Source organism: Athene noctua, chromosome 3, assembly GCF_965140245.1.
Source record: "Athene noctua chromosome 3, bAthNoc1.hap1.1, whole genome shotgun sequence".
NCBI lineage: Eukaryota > Metazoa > Chordata > Aves > Strigiformes > Strigidae > Athene > Athene noctua.
Genome location: NC_134039.1, coordinates 78,537,679 through 78,557,217, shown reverse-complemented (window position 1 = coordinate 78,557,217; position 19,539 = coordinate 78,537,679).

The window sequence follows — 19,539 nt, the reverse complement described above, 5'->3', positions numbered from 1 at the left end:
TTTCCATACTAAAAAGTTTCACTTCAGTTAAGAAAGCAGCTTCCCTTTCTTTCATAGCAGCTTTTCACCCCTTTAGGAAATGGGGTTCTTCTTGCCTCAATATTAATCCAGAAAGATAATCATACATATCTACAGTTCTTGTTGAAGGCTAATATCTTCATCACACATGGGGAATGCAGGTTCTGATGACCCTGAGCTGCTCTGTGTCCAGACACTTCAATCAAACTAGCATACAGTCTACTCTTGTCACATCTGTTAGTATTAGACTTAAAAATGTTCTGTTCGCATCAACAGGGATAAAATCAGGCCTTGATGATCAGTAAAAACCCTGTCTTCATTGTAGTTGAACTATGAGGTACCACGCAAGATGTCTGCAGGGAGTCACAAAGGATGGCAGCTGGCCGGGCTGGGGGCGGTGGGGGCTCCCAGGGTGGCAGGGCAGGACCTGGCAGCCCGGGCCCATCCTCCCCACCCAGGAGCAGGACAGGTCAGGGGGTGGCCGGGGCTGCCCCAGCCCCAGGCTTCAGGCACCTCCCTGGGGCTGGGGACTGAACATCAGCTCTCAGGTGAACCTGGCTTGTCAGGGCCCATGGGCAGGCCTGTGGTGGGACTGGAGGTGGCATCCTACAGCCTCAGCTGGGCAGGGACTGTTGGCCCTGGGGGCTGGAATGGGCTCCTGAGTCATGGGCGGGGCGGGGGGAGCCCCAGGGGTGTGAAGGGGCACTAAGGCCCCTGAGCGCACTCAGCTGCTGGCAGTGGGTCAGTAAACATCCTTAGAAGTCCCATTTCCTCTGCGGAGGCTCAAGAAAGAGCAACTGTGTCAGACCAGCCCTTTGAGGCAACAGGTCTTAGCAAGAAATATTGACACAAATGTGGCAATGAAGCCTAACATACAAGAACCCCAAACAAATTTAAGGCGTGAGAGAGGTCCTGCTCCATACTGCTCAAGGCTTTATGGCAGCAAGCTGGAGCCTGGTGTTTGCAGTTAAAGAGTCTCAAACAGTCCTTCCTGAATTGCTCTTGATCGTATGAGGTTATTTATTTGTCTTTCAGATTTAGAGATAGTTCTTCACCTTCTGAAAGACTACAATAACCAACTGTACCCCAACAATACAAAGCTGGTTTACTTGACCCAGTTTAGCTGACATTGAAAAAGAAAGCTAAAATGTACACCAAAACAGATACTAAGAATGAATGTACACAGGATTATAACCCTTTTTCTCTGAGCAAAGAAGGCCTCATGAGAAACACAGAGCTAGGCCTTCACTCCATGTGTGAGCCTGCCATGTCCACCGACACAGTAATACATGCTGCTGAGCTCCATCCGAGGACTTTGAACAGGTTCTGAAGGATGAATCTTGTTACACGTACAGGCCCAATGCTTTTTCAGGCTGTTCCACCTTACAGCACTGTGTAAATCAAATCTGATGGTCTGCCCCGGGAACAAAACTCCTCATTACGCCCCTCAACATGGGGTACCCCTGCAACTTGTATTACTTTTATGCTTCATACAAATACCGTATAGTCATTTCTATGGGAGTTTCATCGTCATCTTTTCCTGTAAGTGTGTTAGCATGAATTATGATTATTCATGTAGAGGTAAATAGATATGCACGTTTCTGCATGGAAAAAGGATAAAGAGACTATGGTAATTCTACTAGAACCAGTACATCAAGTAAATATCAAATATGTCTTGATTTCAACTTCTCATTTCTTGGTATATCTGGGGGCAGGAGAGGAAAAAAGCAAAGAAAAAGAAATACAGACGCTTCAGTTATGTTTTGCAATGACCAGCCCCTTAGGCCCTTTAGTTTCACATGTCACTATTTTCTTGGTTTGTAGAAAAAATGCATTCCTATAAACTCTGTTTTCACTGAACAATACCACATTGAATAGCTCCATAAACCAGAACAAACAGACAGACTGTCCAAGTTCCTTCAGAGAAGGCTTAACTTTCCTCTTCTGTTTGTTATTTTATTATTACAGTAGGGCCACTGGTGCTCTTTTTGTTAGGGTTTTGTCAGCACTTCCATTATAAAGCCCTATTTTTAGGGCTTCATAGTTTTGTCGAAGGTAATTCATTACAGGTTAACGGTTTTAAATATCAGCTTTTAATCAAGAAATAGTTTTACAGTTCCTAAAAGAAAATTGCTAAAATGAGATTAAATCCGTTTAGAAAACAAACAAACAAAAAATTACAAATTTAGCCATGTCAGGTTTTGGGGTTTTTTTTAGTGACTGTAGTGCAAAAATATTAGGAGCTGAGTAAAGCTCAGTGAGTATAATGAAAAGCTTCCCACCTCACTGGACTTTGTGTTTCTTTTTAAAACATCTGCATGCTCATCAGAGGTCCTGAATCAAACATCTGCTTAAGCACATTTCTGTGTAATTCTTGGTAACTTATTCACATGTTGTTGTTCCTACAATAAGTTCTGGAGTAGAATGTTCCCTTGCTTCATGTTTGGGTGTCTTCATGTAAATTGATTTTTAATTGCTATTCTATGTAAAGACAATGTAGGCTCTTGCCCCAGTTTAATAGTTGTCCAATGTCCAGTACAGATGAAGAAGATTGCTTGTACTGTTTTGCACACTAGATAGGTAAGGAGAAGTGATCTTTTTTTGTTCTGTCATAAATGAAGTTTAGAGGATACAACTGATCTACGTCTGTTAGAGCACTGTGAAATTTTTCACTTTGTTTTCCTTTATTAATCAACTGTGTGCACACATCACTTTTATGAACATGTCAACACCTCTAGAAATCAACAAGTTCCAATTTTTGTCTTTAATATTAACCAGTGTACTTAGCTAGATTCTCACCCAAAGAAATAAAGTTTTGTGCTCTGCCACCTTTTTTTTTGACTGGAATCTCTCAAACAGTCAGGGTACTGAAAGGTATAAATTTCAATCCTTGTGCTATTCACTATGGCTCAAAATGTTTATTATGAAACCTAAGGAGTTTGATGCCATTGTAAAGCAACTGAGTATAGCAGAGCTTCAAACTATGGTAAATATTTCACATATTATACATCTCAGATCTTCACTAGCTGGAGGGGGAGAAATGATTGAATGTAGAATTAAACTATTTATAGTTAAGTTCACCGTTGCATGTCAGAATAGCAGACACAATGCAGCTGAAAAAATCTTTGCACACTGAGTAGAACACATGCACTCTCAGCAAATAATGGTTCTTTGTCTCCTAGAAATTCTCCTGTTTGGCATTCACTGTGCTTCAACAATAATATGTTGCCAATTGTACATATTGTGGCCTGATAGAAAAGCATTTCTGCAAATATTTGGAACTATTGTTAACGCTAAATCCTTTTTTGCTCTTGCATCTGTAGGAGCTGAAACATTAAATAAGTTGCAGTTTGCATATAATCTCCATGTAAAACACAGTAAATATTTCTATGGCCACTAAAAAGGTTAGGGCTGGGCTATGAACAGAAATAAAGAATACCAGAAAAAAAAAAAAAATCATAGAAATAAGATCACAAAATGGCAGTCTCTATTCAAGTATTGCCTTCTAAAATTTTGTTTTGTTTTATTTTCAATTCTAGGTATTTAAACACATTATTTTCTATTTTGTCACTACTATGAAAGTTACTTCTGTTAAACTTCTATTATAGGCATTGAATGCTTTTGAATCCCATGTAAACCAGTTAAAATATCCACCATTAAAAAGAGAAATGTTTATCAAGGCCATAAAATGGGCTGTATAACAGCTAAATCTTGTTTCTTAGACTAGTTGGGTCAGTTAGATTTATACTGTAGAACCAGCACATGTATCACAGGTAGGTAATGTGATCTACTGATGAATACTTATTCACTCTCCCAATGAAAGGCAGTGTCCTAGCATTTTCCCCCTTAGACTGCCTTCGCAAAGTGGAACTTAATTTAGCAGTGCCGAGGAACTGCATCCCTATTGCGTTATCTAGTATTCCAGTGACTCCTAACAGGTAGATGATCCTGAACGAAGTCTGTTGTATTTTGCCTCAGCCACTCCTTTGGGCTAGCATTTTACCCCGCCACCAGAGATCTCCAAAAGGATTCATTCAAGTCATCACAATTGTATTAGAACTACATTGCTAAAATAGTTTAAAATATGTAGTATTTTCATAATAACTGTAAGACCTAGTTACAATTTTTAGTGACCTCTAAAGACTCAGTTTTCTATTTGAAGGGTGAATAGGTACACACACATGGACTGAGCTCTACCAGTTCATTTGAGAATTACAGATGTAATGGACTGCTAAAAATCTGGAAAAGTTCTCAGAAATTAGTGAAATCTGCTTCCATCTTAGCTTTAATGGAAGGGGGGTAAAGGCAGAATTTGCATTTCCTGCCATGAGTCACTAAAAGCAATGGATTGAGGCATTCAGACAAGGTCAGGCCCTGTATGGAAACTTGTTTTTGTAATGGCTGAGTAGAAGGGGATGTAGAAACAGAGTTACAGATCTAGTACTATAAAGCTGCTTATACGGGACATGTTTTAGTCCTAATTTTGCTTGACTTTTAGGTATAACAGCAAGAAAAGTTAATTTGATCTCACTATTTGTTTTACATAAAAGTTTACATTTCTCTTCTACCTCTGGAAGTATATGTCAGTCTGTTGTCACTTGGAAAGGTGAGTGACAACACTTTCAACACCAGACAATGATTCTCCAGATTTCTGCAGTAGATCTTGATGTTTGAAATAGACTTGCAGAAGAAAACTAAATAGAACTGTCAGTTTTTCATATAAACACCTCTAGGGGGTATAAGCTTCTAGTATTACCAAGAAGGTTATTTTCACATCATAAAAAGAGATCAGCCAGAATTTTAAGCCAACTGTTTCGAGTCTGGATTTTCTTTTTTTAACATCTTTTCTGAAATGATGCTTTATAGGAATGGATTAATATAGAAACTGCAATATTGGCCTACAAAATTGATGTGTGTCATTCAGTGCCATGTTTCAGAAGACAAAAAGTACCAGCTGCCTCAGAGGGAGGTGTAAACAGTTCTTCAATCAGCAGTAATGAGATAACCTGTTCACAGTGGCACTTTGTTCCCAGTGCTCGTTACTTAGAAGATACGTTATGCTTTAAGTTTTCAAAGACAGTTTTCCCTCTTCTTTCTTGAGGAATGAGAAAAGTTAGGCTATTTGGAAGCATTTAGGGCTGCTCATTCAATTAGAAGTAGACATAATCACGATAGAGCTTTGGGAGGCTGAAATAAATCTGCATGACATTTTTTAGCTTGCAGGTTATTACCAAGGTACTGTAAACTGAGTTTCCCTCATGCTTTACTGGATATATTTCTGGATAACACAGTAAATTTCTGTATTACTTTTATAAAGTGTGTGTGTCTTTATTTATCTGTTTCATCCTGTGCTCATGGTTTCTTAATGATGTAAACAAATCTGAATTTTCCTGACTCAGGGATCAGGGAGTGGTCTAGTGAATCCTACCAGAAGAAAGAAACAAGGACTAGGGAGAGAGCAGAACTGAAACGAAGTATGTAGGAGAGCATTAGTCATGAGTTGGAGGTGCTATGAGTGGACCTGAAGGTCATCAGTTTACTGATTTCAGTTCTTGGAGAAGGAAATCTACCTTGACAACAAGCTAGAGAATTGGGCCAACGGGAATCTCCTGAAGTTCATCCAGAAGTGCAAAGTCCTGCACCTGGGGAAGAACAACTCCATGAAACAACATATGCTAGGGGCCATCCAGCTGGAAAACAGCTTGGCAGAAAAGGACCCAGGGGTCCCGGTGGACACCAAGTTGAACTAATGGTATCCTGGGCTGCACTGGGAGGACAGTTGACAGTAGGCTAAGGGAGGTGATCCTTCCCCTCTACTCAGCACTGCTGGGACCATACCCAGAGTGCTGTGTCCCGGTCTGGATTCCTCAGTATGAGAGACAAGGACATACTGTAGAGAGCCCAATGAAGGCCACAAAGGTGGCTAAGGGACTGGAGTATTTCTCGTCTGAGGAAAGACTGAGATCTGTGACTGTTTGGCCTAGACAAGTTGAGTCTCAAGGGAAATTTTATTAATGTGTACAAATACCTGAAGGGAGAGTATAAGAGGACAGAGACAGGCTCTTTTCAGTGGTGCCCAGTGACAGGACCAGAGGCAATGGGCACAAACTGAAACACAGAAGGCTCTGTCTGAACATCAGGAAAGAGGTTTTTTTTCTGTGAATATGACAGCACTGGCAGAGGTTGCCCAGAGAAGTTGTGGAGTCTCCATCCTTGGAGATACACAAAAGCTGTCTGGACACGGGCCTGGGCAACTGGCTGGATTGCAGCAGATGACTTCCAGAGGTCCCTTCCAACCTCAGCAATTCCATGATTCTGTGATCTAGAATCTGGATTCCACAAGTGTGTGTACTGTGTCCAAACAGTGCAGTTTCTTAAACTGCTTTTGAATGTATAAGCTTAAAGCCCAGGAAAGGAGGAGGAAAGGGGATACATCATTGTCAGTCTTGAATATCTAAGGAGGGGAAGTTCAATTAGAACTTTTCCCAGGGTCAGATCGCCACTATATGTTAAAAGGCGCCTCTGCATTCAGTTCTGCTTTGAGTTGATATATAAACTAATAGTCTTCAGGAAGACAAGTATCTTCACATTTCAGAAGAAATAAAACTACTCAGAGTCCTGCTGTTCATAAACAAGGGTAATTCAACAAGGCCAAGTGACAGGTCCTGCTCTTGGGTCACAATAACCCCAGGCAACATTACAGGCCTGGGGAAGACTGATTGGAAAGCTGCCCAGCAGAAAAGGACCTGAGGGTGTTGGCTGACAGCTGGCTGAATATGAGCCAGCAGTGTGCCCAGGTGGCCAAGAGCATCCTGTCTTGTATCAGAAATAGTGTGGCCAGCAGGACTAGGGAAGAGATCATCCCCCTGTACTTGGCACTGGTGAGGCCACACCTCAAATACTGTTCAGTTTTGGGCCCCTCCCTACAAGAAAGACATTGAGGTGCTGGAATGTGTCCAAAGAAGAGCAATGAAGCTGGTGAAGTGTCTAAAGCACAAGTCTTATGAAGAGTGGATGAGGGAACTGGGGTTGTTCAGCCTGGAGAAAAAGAGGTTCAGGGAGACCTTATTGCTCTCTACAACTATCCAAAAGGAGGTTTTAGTGAGGTGTGTGTTGGTGTCTTCTCCCAAGTAATAAGTGATAAGACAAGAGGAAATGGCCTCAAATTGTGCCAGGGGAGTAGATTGGATATTAGAAAATATTTCCTCACTGAAAAGGTTGTCAAGCACTGGAACAGGCTGCCCGGGGAAGTGGTTGAGACACCATTCCTGGAGGTATTTAAAAGATGTGTAGATGTGGCACTTAGGGCCATGGTTTAGTGGTGGACTTGGCAGTGCTAGATTAATGGTTGGACTTGATCCTGAAGGTCTTTTCCAATCTAAATGATTCTATTATTCTATGATTCTATGAATTCTAACCTGTAGTTAGACCTTACCCATATCCTTTCCCACCAAGGCCCAAATTTTCTGATCAATTTTTTTTCTTGTTTTCAGAAACGTTTTTGTTCTTACAGAGTTCCTGTTTTCAAATAAGAAGCAGATGTTCTTAAATATGACATGGAAGAATACTCTTTTGCTATGTGTAGCTGTGAGCGTGTCAGTAAATAACACTACTCTCATGAGAATTCTTATTTACGTATAAAACTGTCATTTTGTAGCTCCAGGAGTTTGATCAACTTCTGACAACATCTCAGATAGGAATTTCTTAACTAAACTAAACTTGAGAGTTCTTAGGAGGTTTTTATTGATCTTTGAAGAACAGCTTCATGCTCTTTAAAGAGATCTCTTCTCTTAAATCTCTTCTTCTTTAGGAAATCTCTCTGAGAACATCTAATCATTATTAATTCTTCATAACTTAAGGGCATATATGAACAAGTATGCTGAGTGAGAGCAGAAGCCCATCTTGACCAACTACCTGTCTGCAACACTGGACAAAATTGAATGTGCACATAAGACTATAAGAAAGAAGCAAATATAGTGAAAATTCCCCAGAAAAATCTAGTTTTCAATGGCGTGCAGCCCAGGAACCTTATGGTCCAGAGGTAGCTTCGATGCACCTCTGTTGATCCAATCCTCCGTTCCATGAACTTGTCCAACCTCCTTTGAATCCATACAAAATCTACCATCCACAATAACTTTTTTTTTTTTTTTTTAAAGCAATTTCACATCCTTAACCTACTGTGTAAAGGATGATACATTCTTTTGCATTTTCTAACCTTGTTATCTGCTAAATTCATTTAATGGCATCCCTCAAATTTATGTGGGGGAAGTCCTTGAGTAATCAGTTTGTAGCTACCCTCTGATTGCGTCTTTTAAATAATTACAGTTGAAGATTCACTCACGAATTGTTTTCTGCCACAGAGGTGGTAGTTACAAAATCTTATTGGCTTTGCAGCTTGCTAATTGCATTCTGTCTGCCTGATATTCTCTATGTATTTCTGCTTAGTTTAAATAATAATTTTATTCTTGTTTTAACATTAACAGAATTTGTTGTTCAACAATTGTTCTGCTTCAAAGTGAATAACCTAATTCTTGAATATAAGACTCTACAATCTATGCTCCACATTGGGAAGTATTTTGCAGGTAAGCAGATCAGACTAATAAATACAAATATTGCTCTGCATAGGAATTCCAGTTAGACAAGAGGGATCCTTATTTGTAAATGACAAAAAAATCCTGTATAAATATCAGCTATTAGAAAGGCAGTGATCCCTAAAGAGGTACTTAAAAGTGATATCAGCATTCAGTATTAGTTTTTATTTACTGGTGTATACTGCAAGATTGTAAAAAGACTCGTGAATTAAAATGTTTAATCATACAATACACAAATAAGATGACCTGTACCAAAAGTGTGATTACAGCCTAAAGCAAGAAAGAGCAGGTGAACAGAGCAGTCATCTGGGAAGAAGCACTAGACAATACTGAGATACTACTCATTAGTCTAATAAGCAATTGCTTTAACACAACAGCTACCCAACTATTGCCCAGAATTTTCATATGAAATGAGATAAATGCCAAAGACATTTCAGTGAAGACTGTGTGAGGAAACCAATTGCACAGCTGAACTCTGTAGAACAATGCAAAAAAATAAGAGTATATTTCTTCTATCATTATCCATTTTATTCTTATAAGCATCATGGGAAACCAATTATGATGACAGCTGTGAAAAGTCTTGGTTAAAAATTGTACTGATTATCACTTGTTTCAGATTACCCATATGAGGAATATCTAGAAAGAAAAATAAACCTGATTCTACATGCACAGTACAGCCTAGTGTCTTGCTAATTCACTCTAACAGCTCTTTAAAAACAATAGAATTCAGTGAATAATCAAATGAAAACTATATTGATAAGAAACTACGTTGTTTATAGAAAAATAATTTGTATCCATAGAAGGATCTGGATTATTTTATGTTGTTTATTATATAGATTTTTCTTCCCACCTAGTTAACTTTCAAAACACCTTCAGGACTTCAGTGTTTAGTGCACTAACTTCTGTTTCTTCCATGGTGGGGGTGGAGATTTCAATGGATGTCAGTGTATATATGTGAACATTTAGCACATTGCCCACAATCAGAATTCAGCATTGGAGTGCAGTAACAGATGACCGAAAGAGGAAAGACATCTGTATATATTTGAAACCACAGCGATTATTTATCTTGGCATTTGTTCATAACTGTTAGATTAAAAGTACCTCTTCCATAAAAAGTCAACTAATTTTTTTTAAATAATTGAAGGATTATTTATTAGATCTTTATCAAACTTTTAAAATGCATTACAAAGACAGCCAAAGTGCCTCTAACATTTAATTAAAAAACATGTATGTTTTTCTTAATCTTCTTTTATGAATGGTCTTTCATTTAGTGGGCTCATTTAAATATTACAAGAAATGACACAGCTCTTTGTAGGGAAAGAATAATCAACTGAAAAATCACTTCTTAAACCACTTGAATTTCCCCAAGAAATCTTCTTAGTATGTCTTATTTTGACCACTTTGAAGTTTAGAGTTATCACATCTTGACAGAGTTAACAGAGCTGAATTCTTATTATTTATAAGCAATCATAGCAAAATTTTCAGGCATATAATCAGAATGTGACTTGATCTATAAAGGCACTTAGATACCCTATACTGTAGGGTCTTCGTTAACAGATTTCTTTCTTCTTCATGACACATGTAGGAAACAGTGCTCTTACTACTCCGCATCTGAAAATTCAGGCCAAGGATAAACAGAGTGGCTGGGTAACATTACCTGAGTGACTCAATCAGAAAATGCTTTTCCAAGTCCGAAACCACAAGACTGTCCATCCTTCCTAAATAAATGGGTTTGCAATATGTATTTCCACATGCTTTGCGTTTGTACCACCCCAGATTCATTCACAGAGTATATGACATCTACAAAATAACCCAAAATCTTTACCACAATTTCTGTCTGATATGAAACTAACCTTTTCTTTTTTTTTTTTTTTTGGTATGTAATATAGACCTTCAATCTTTTTTTCATATACTCACTCATTTTAAAACGTATCTTGTTCCACAGCAGAGATTATATGTGGTATGAGTTCAAGCCAGCTCTGTTTAAACTACACAATATCTTTCAAACATATGAAATATATTTGATCAACTATCTGGGAAAAATGATTTTTCCATATGGATTAGTTTTCACATAAGGGAGTTTAGTGTTTCTATAGAGAACATAATATGCTCAGACAAATATAATAGGTAAAGAGTTGTGAACCACAGAGTGGGACAACCAGGTGTCCAGATGGATTTTCACATAGGAAGGTCTTGAAGGTCACTGATGGTGATGAGGTCTCAGAGATTCCCAAATCCTCATAAAGCTATTCCTTCCTTTCCCAGTACATTAATCTCCTACTGCTCTTGATAATCCAGTGACTCAGGAAGTAAGGCCTGTTTTTTCCCTTTTGTTTGTCAGAAGCAGAGTAAATGACAACAATTTTCTGAATTACCATTTATTAGGGTAGAACAAGAGTATTCACAAAGGTCATCACCCAGAAGAATATTCATTCACTGATGTATCAATATTTGTCTTCCTGCTGTCAGACTAGAATCTCCAGAGAATAAAAACATAATGCTAGTAAAATTTACAGCCAGGTATACTTTCCCCACTGTCCTAAAATGGGAGCACAGGCAATTTGATATCCTTGACCGGCAGAGAACTGAGTGATGTCAGCCCGTTATAAAGGGAATACTTGATGGTCACTTCCTTCTGCTTTCCATTTCCCACAAAGTGATGGCTTCCATCCAGATGAGTTGGTTACATTTCTCAGTTGTGTTTTATTCTCTCTTACTCTTCTTTCTGTTTATATGATTCAGTTTTGTTTATGACTCACAAGAATGATTTGCTTGTTTTTGTCCACCTGGAGTTCTCTTTGTAAATTATCCTTCACCTCCTGATGCCCTCAGCACCCTTCAGTTAAGGGCCATTTCCACAAAAGGGAATGCAGTCACTGCAGGGAACTGTCTGAGTGAGAAGATCCTGGAAATGAATAAAATAACCTTGTTTAATCATTTTACTACTGTTATTTCTCATTCTTAATGCAGCAGATTTGGGACAGCTTGTGAAGATTAATGAACACTAAAGTTATTATGTTAACTGAGCATTGTAAATATTACTACCTTTTGGGTTCATAGAAATAATATATTAAGAACTCTCTACAGATCCACAGTGGTTTTCAGATAACCCCCTCATTTAGCAATATAGCCATTTGGCAGGCTTTGATGTTTTCAGATTTAGCTTTTGGTAAATCTGCATCTGGTTTTTCACAGTAAAAATTGGCTGAGAGAAAGAACAGTGAATATATTTTCTCACATATAATCAGATAATCCACATCCCTCCAGAAGTATTGCTCTTTGAAAGTAAGATGAGCAGATAGCCTATATCTCAAATCAACTGGGATGTGAGAAATCACAGGCAGGGACACTGTTGGGGAAGAGGGAGCAGGTCCAGGATATAACAGTAAGATACTGTGGTAAATATCTCATGCATTAGCTGAATATTCATGTAATTCACACTGTGTCTGTTAAGAAGTTCTGCTGTTAAGCAGCCCTAAACAGCTATGAATGGAAGTACAGCATCAGGTTAAAAAATACTTTCAACCTCAAACCAGAAAAGAGATGAAATGGAACAGATTGGCAATGAGATCTCTGTAAGTGGGGAAGTTTAGTTGATGAGGGCCTTTGCTTTGTGTTGGCAGGGCTCAAGAAAAATGTGCAAGAAGGTATTTTCTGTTTCAGAATACTTATTCACTTCCATATTTTGTTACAGGCTAAGTATAGTAACTGCCTTTCATTTATGATAAAAATGAATTACAGATAGATTAGTTCACTTAGTGGAAACAATAATAAATTCTGCCACATATAGATTGGAGGTACATGCCTTTGCCCAAAACAATGTTGTATTAATGACATCTTATGTCCTTGACTCTGGTTTTCTTATATTTGTGTGTTTATGAGGAAGAATCAGGGAAACATCAAAGAAAAAAAAAGGAACAGAAAAAGTAAACTAAGAAAAAAATGTTTAAAATAAATATTCAGAATGTGGCTCTAAAATGTTATGAGAAACACTAGCTGCCTGGAAATAAGTTGAATATTCAAGAGAAATGGTGATTGTGTTGTTGTTTCTAGTTATTTGACTCCTGTTCTGTTGAAAAAAAAATATTTGAACATTATTTGTGAATAATAATTACTTTGAAGGAATAAAAGAAAAAGGGAAAGGAAAAAGAAAAAGAAAAAAAAGAAAAAAAAATAAAAAGAGAGTGTCTTTCGGTCTCCTTAAAATTTTTCTCCAAACAGAAAACATCCACAGAACCATGAGTTTGGTGAAATACTTGAAGCAGGAGGGATAACAAAGTAGTGATTTTTGTTGTGTTGGTCATTATGGTCACTATTACTACTTGTACAGAACAGATAAAACATGCTGGTCGCATTACTGCTAGGTGACCTTGGGGGCATGCAGCACAACATGATACCTCTCACACAACAGAGCTCTCCTCTCCACCTAAGTGGGGCGCAAACAGATTGCCTACTGAAAACAGCATCTTCTGTCCCCCGGTCCATTCCTGTAAGTACGGAGAGCCCTAACTGACATGAATCAAAACTGTAAGAGGGCTTGCATTAACAATTAGACATTGTGGAGAACTATGAAACAGGGTCTGAACCCAAATGCTGGGTTTCATTTGCTTACTAGCACTGACTAGCAGAACCTCATGAGCAACTAAGACACTGCAACCCTCATTTTTGTGTGGGTAGTTGACCACATTCAAGAGACTTTGAAGGCTTTGAGGTCTGGTCTTGAAATCGGGACCACTCCAGTAGCCCAGATTGAGAGGAGTGTCCTATGTCAAAAAACTTAAACTAAAGCCTGAACCTTGATGCAAGTGGTTTGTCTCCTTCGGAGGTCCTAGGCACTACAGAGCTGGCCTAAAAACTTGAGTAAGTAGCTCTTCCTGAAATGGAAATTTTAATATTCTACTGGATAGGCATTGTAAACACATTTTATTATGCAAGTAAGAAACAAGACCAAAGGTCATAACTAGTACTAATAAAATCTATCATATAAATATTTATTAGTTATATGTCCTTTTTAGTCATCATTATTGCCCTGAATGAGTATGGTATTGGCTGATGTAATATGAATTAAAGAGCATTGTAACTACTTTTGTAATTATTTTAAAGAAAAACTCACCCCTTATCACTGCCAAATCTTACTCTCTTCTCTGGCTTGACCCAGCTGATGTTTATAGCAATCTAGGTTATTAAAGGTGGAAAGAGTTTTGCTTTTATTTCCTTAAGAGTTGATCACCTATCTTATTTATAAATAGAAGGTTTTCTGTAAGGCAATGGCACATAAGATCTGTTGAGATATTTTTAGCCTGAGGCAGGCTGCAGGGTGGATGATAGATTTGCCTCTTCAGATACGGTGTTGATGAAGTCTATCAACAAAGTCTCCAAGAATATGGACATCGTTCATCAGGCACGATAGGCATGAGCCTAAAACAGTGACAGTGACTCAGACTTCCTTTAGCACTTCTTATACACCTTATTTTCTGGTATGCTGAATACTTGGAAAGAAGTTGGTATGTGTTTTGGCCATGTCTCAGTGGATGGTTGTTGCTGTCTGGGGATGTATTTCAGATGTGGTAACTGCTCTTTCAAGAAGTGTATTTTTGTACTTCACTAATGTAGATTTAGGCTCCGGGGTGGCTTGTGTTCAGATTGCATTGATAAAGCAAGAGAGGATTGTTTGCTCAGTCTCAGCTGAGCAGAAGTGTTGTAGTAACTTGTGGAGAATTTTATCTTTATCTGATTGTGTTTTCTATTGAGGATCCCTCCAGAGCAACAGAGGTGATGGCTGCATATTCTACAAGCAAATACAAAGCTCTCGAGAGGCAGCCACCTGGTAGGGCCTGAGTTTTGAACATGTTACATCTGCAGTACAGTAAAATACTTTACCACATGCAAAACAAATGTACAGGAACAAGAAAATCAATAAGTATCACAGAAATATGCAGTATGATTTGGATAGAAACATTCAGATCTTGACATCTTAATAAAATATGTGAAAAGGGAAATATTCTTCACACCATGGCCTTAGACATCTAATTTAGGTGACTAAACGATACCCTAGGTGCTCTTCTCCACTCAGCAGAGCTCCCAGTCACAAGTTCACCACTTCAAGCACCTCATCTGCATAGTTCAGCTGAAATGGTGTGAATTCTTTACATTGTCTCAGGCCTTCACTCCGTGTAAGAACTATGAGCTATGGGACGAGGAATACGCTTTTAAAATTGCAGTGTCTCTTTCTCAGTGATAAATGTTTTGTTTTACAGACCTAAGTGAGAGAGGAACATGCTTGTGTCATGAACACACACTATTCTGTGGAAAAATTATTTTGCTAAGAACTATGATTCTGTGGCAGGGGGTTGCTGTAAACTGGAAGAGGTATGCATGCCGTAATTTCTTACTTAGACTGAGGCTTGGATACCTGAATGCCAGTTCATTCTTTGATGCAGATTCTCCTGTATTTGAAGCAGCAGAGAACGATGCTTTTGCAGCAAGACTTTTTCAGAGGTTCCTGAACGAACAGTGAAAGTTTTGCTTGGGATTTTTCATGAGATTGCCTTTCGAAGTGGTGTGTACTGGCCTTGTTATGTGGTTATCAGCTCTGGAATTACCACTGGTACCAAAACATCTAATGAATTCCGTTAACATGCCACATGCAAACAAAGATGGGTCAAGAGCTCTTTTACAAGCACTCACTTGTTCCTTCAGTGGGAGATGGCTGGGGAGACAGGGCAGCAGTCTCCTTATTAATCCTCACTGATTAAGCAGGAACCTTGCTCTTTTTAAAAAGTTCTTCTGTTAAGCTCTAAATAGCAATGTCAGGCCACACAGTGACAAGCAGAAATCTTTACTGACCATAGATTTGCTCTAGTATTTCACAGAGATTAGAAGGTTTTGGAATAGCTCTACTTCCTTGAGGCTGAAATGCCAAGCAACAAAAGGTCAGCAGACAGCAGCGTGATAAATCACAAACACTGGTAATATTGCTACTTACAGGGTGACAGACACAACAGGGAAACCCTCTGTGCCAGCTGGCAGGGGCAGGTCACAGAAGAGGGAAAGCAACTAGGGAGTCGTAACTGAATCTGCCACATGTCCAAGGCAGTAGAGATGAGATTTCTTCAGCTATAATCTTACTGACATGCTGAGGGCTGTACCAAGATCCCATTTAGTACTGATCCTACAGAAGATTTGTATTTTCAGTGTGTTAATCTACCTACTCTGACCTACCCTTTGCCTTCATTTATCTACCTGGAGAAAAAGTCTCACAGAAGCATGAACAAGTCTGACTAGTGTAGAAGCAGAAGATTATTATCGTTTCAAAACACATTTGTCAGGAAAAATATTCAAGCCCAAATTTACCAAGGTAAAATTCCACATTGATGTCAGCAGGTTTAGGGGCAGGACTGCAATAGGATACAGGGCATCTTGGAAAAACTTCCCAGTTGTTTTAAGAAGAAAGTGGAATTGTACAGGGAAATTTTGGTCAGCTTTTCCCAAGAAGTCTGCAGAACTTATTCCCACCTGGGGGAACTTGGTCCTACCAACTAATTCAGAGAACAGGAAAAAGGAAATTGCACACTGGCGGGGTTTATGCTAGACAATGGAGCAATCTCCTTATTGCTTAAACATGCAAGCTGCATACTTTCTACTCTACCTCTCTTTTGTTGTGGCACCTCCTCCCTCCCCAAAAAAGCTGAATAAACATGAAAGATCAGCGGACATATTACACTTTACACAACAGAGAGCAGCTTTACAGGGCTTTGTTACATCTTGAAAAGATTAAGTGCACCTGCATGTGAAGAATCCCTATCCCTCTGAATAATCAAGCAAAGGCACCTCCGTTACTAGGGCACAGGCAACAGACACGGTTGGGCTGCAGGTTCGTAACAAAGCTTGTTTAACCAGGACTGGATCCTCTAATTTGTAAGGAGCAAGGCTGCCATCCAGCGGCTCTTCTCCAGTACAAAATGGAATGTAACCAACAGGGTTAGGGAAAACGTTCATGTTCTCTTATAGGGATCTGTTAATTTGCTAATTTCTTTTTGGTTTTGTTTTATCCTTTAACCTAGATAACACACTGGCTGCAAACTACACTGAGAAAGTAAAGGTTATTAGCTTATTTTAAATCATCTCTACCTTTTGTTCTTGTTGATTTGGATTTTATACATATAACTTGATAATCATCCTGCCTACAAGAAACTGTAGATAAACGTAAAACTATTTTTTTAAAAATGCCTCATAGATGAAATAACAGTGTTACAATACTGTGCGCATCACTTTTTAAAATGGAGCATACATTTATAAGCTTAATTCAAAGCTTGTGAGAATCATTTCATCCTTCAGCAGGCTTGGAATCAGGCCCTGTATGAATAAAAAGGAAATTTGAAGTTATGCAATCTGAAGGAAAATTATCATGCATAATACATATATTCATCTCTAGGGACTAAGAGATCAACAGATAGCATTAGAAGGAAATTTCCTGATCTTTATCCCCTTTCAGATCCCACTCAAACATAAATGTTTTTATCTACTAAAAAGCTGGAGCTCAGGCTGGCAAATAAGGCAGAAGGGTAATCTTCTCCTGAGGCAAATCATATAAATTCCCTTTGCCTCCATTTCCCTCTGTCTAACACATGGATAATGCTCATCTAGCTTGAAGGCAAGATGTGAGATTCAATACACTGTGTATTACAAAGGATTTCAAGCTCCTCAGAAACAAGAGAGTATTTGTGTACTTCTTGATACTGTTTACACAAGACATAAATCTATCAAAGGCTTAAAGGAGGCTGCATTGCCCAACTTCTTCCACTCTGCGTCTCTCCAGCTAATACTTCTTAGCAACCCTCCTGGCTCCCAGGGCACCAATGAAGATGGGGAACTGTCCTTTCTAAGTGCTGTTATTAAGTTCAAGCCCTCTTGTTTCAATAAACTCTCTAACAAGGATGAATCAATCTGTTTAGTTTAACCAAAAGAAAGTCATACTTTCAGCACAGTTCAGTGGCTCTTCAATGGGAGACAGAACTCAGTTAATGAAGAGCTCTAGACTGAAGACGTAAAAGTTTTAGTAAGAATTAGTTCTTAAGATGAAATAGGACAAATTCAGATGCAAACTAGGGCATGAATGCTGACAGCAAGAATACTTAAGCAGCAAGTTAGCTGAAGTTGTGGTAGATTCAGAATCAGGGCAGATGTTTAAAGCAAATTTAGATATTCTTCTGGAAATCATTAATTTGGAACATGAATTTACTGGTAGAAATCAGATAGCCTGTTTTATTCCACAGATCAAACTAGATTATCACAAGGTTTTCTCTGACCTTAGGATGTATTAATATATTGAGTGGTTTGCAAAAATGTTTAATTGTAAGAAATACTTGTTAAGGAACAGTAGAAATTGTTACAGTTGGTGAAAGGGAGGAAGAAAAACATTTGAAGTAAGTTTAAAATGGGAACACTATCTAGGGAACATCTGCTCACTTTTATTGGAAAATACTAGAATGTTCACATTCAAAATGTCTCATATGTGAAATGTCAAAATATTTCAATCAATCAGTAATATATTTAGTAACACAATTAGGAATGGTTTTTTTTCTGGAAAAAAAGTTAGTCCTAAAAATAGATTTGACTTTTTCCTGTTATATTTATTCTAGAGACCACAGAGTGTTTTGCCTTATTCTTTTTCTTCATACAAAGTTGCAATATTAAAACCCCCAGTATTTTCTGTTTATGGTGAGCAACATTTGTCTCCCATTTCCTCCACCTTCTGTACCAGCTGTTCACATGGAAGAATCTGATTAGAGAGCTAACATTAACTGAAATGCATGCAAGTTTTGATTTCAGGATATTGGGAGGATAGGCACTTTTTCTGGGCTTTGGTCATTCTGAGTGTATTAACCTTGCTTCACTTTGGACATCTAAAACTCAGATGTTTAAATATGAGGTGGTTATCCTCTAGGTTTGTTCAACTCAGTTATCTGAGATGCTTATGCTAAAATGAGCTCAGTTGCCCTCTGGAGGTGCTTATTTCTCTTATTTGACTATGTGAAGAGCCTAGTGTGATTAGCTCAGTTTTAGGTGTTTAGATATTAGATGCCTAAGTTTTAGATGCCTAAATTTGACAAATTAATTTTGCCTTCTGTTTCCAGCATAATCTAAACTGGGACCACCTAGAAAGAACAGAAGTTTCTTTCTTTAGTCAAGAGAAGATTCATGATTAAGGATTATAGTCTGTTCTTATGCAGAACCATTCACAACCTTTACTAACGTTTTTTTTTTAAATGTGTTACAATTATTGAACATAAAAGCAAAGAAAGGAAAGCATTTTGTTATCAGTCCTTAATATCAGATTCCAGTCTATTTTAATTGAGATGGTAATCCTACTAATGAACTTGTTTGAAGTCATTCAAATAAAGGGCTTCCCAAAGACCCGAATTTTTAGGAAAATTTAAGTCAGAAGAATGAAGCAGCTGTATTTTATACATACTATCACACATCTGAAGTTTACTACTAAAGATTTACCTAACAATTGATGTACAATCAGAAATGAATACCCTTGTTTATGGATCAGACATTAAGTACCTATATAGGTTGTGAAATATCAGCACTGCTCTTTTGAAACATAACTTACATCTTTAAATACAAAAACCTGTATAATAATCCATATTTTGCATTTATGCATATTTTAATTGATCACGCTACATTCATGTTACAGTTCCCTAACATTAACAAGTTGTTTGAAATATGTCACTTTAAAGATTATAAGGTTTATTCAGTGAATAACTCCACAGACACTTGCTCTCTATGCTGATAACAAAAATAAAAAAAAGATTAAAAAAAAATACCCAAGCTACGATCAATCCTGATCTCTGAAGGTGCATATGGCCTTCCTTACAAGAAAGCCAAGATTACAATAATGATCTAATTTTCCTTCTAATATTTC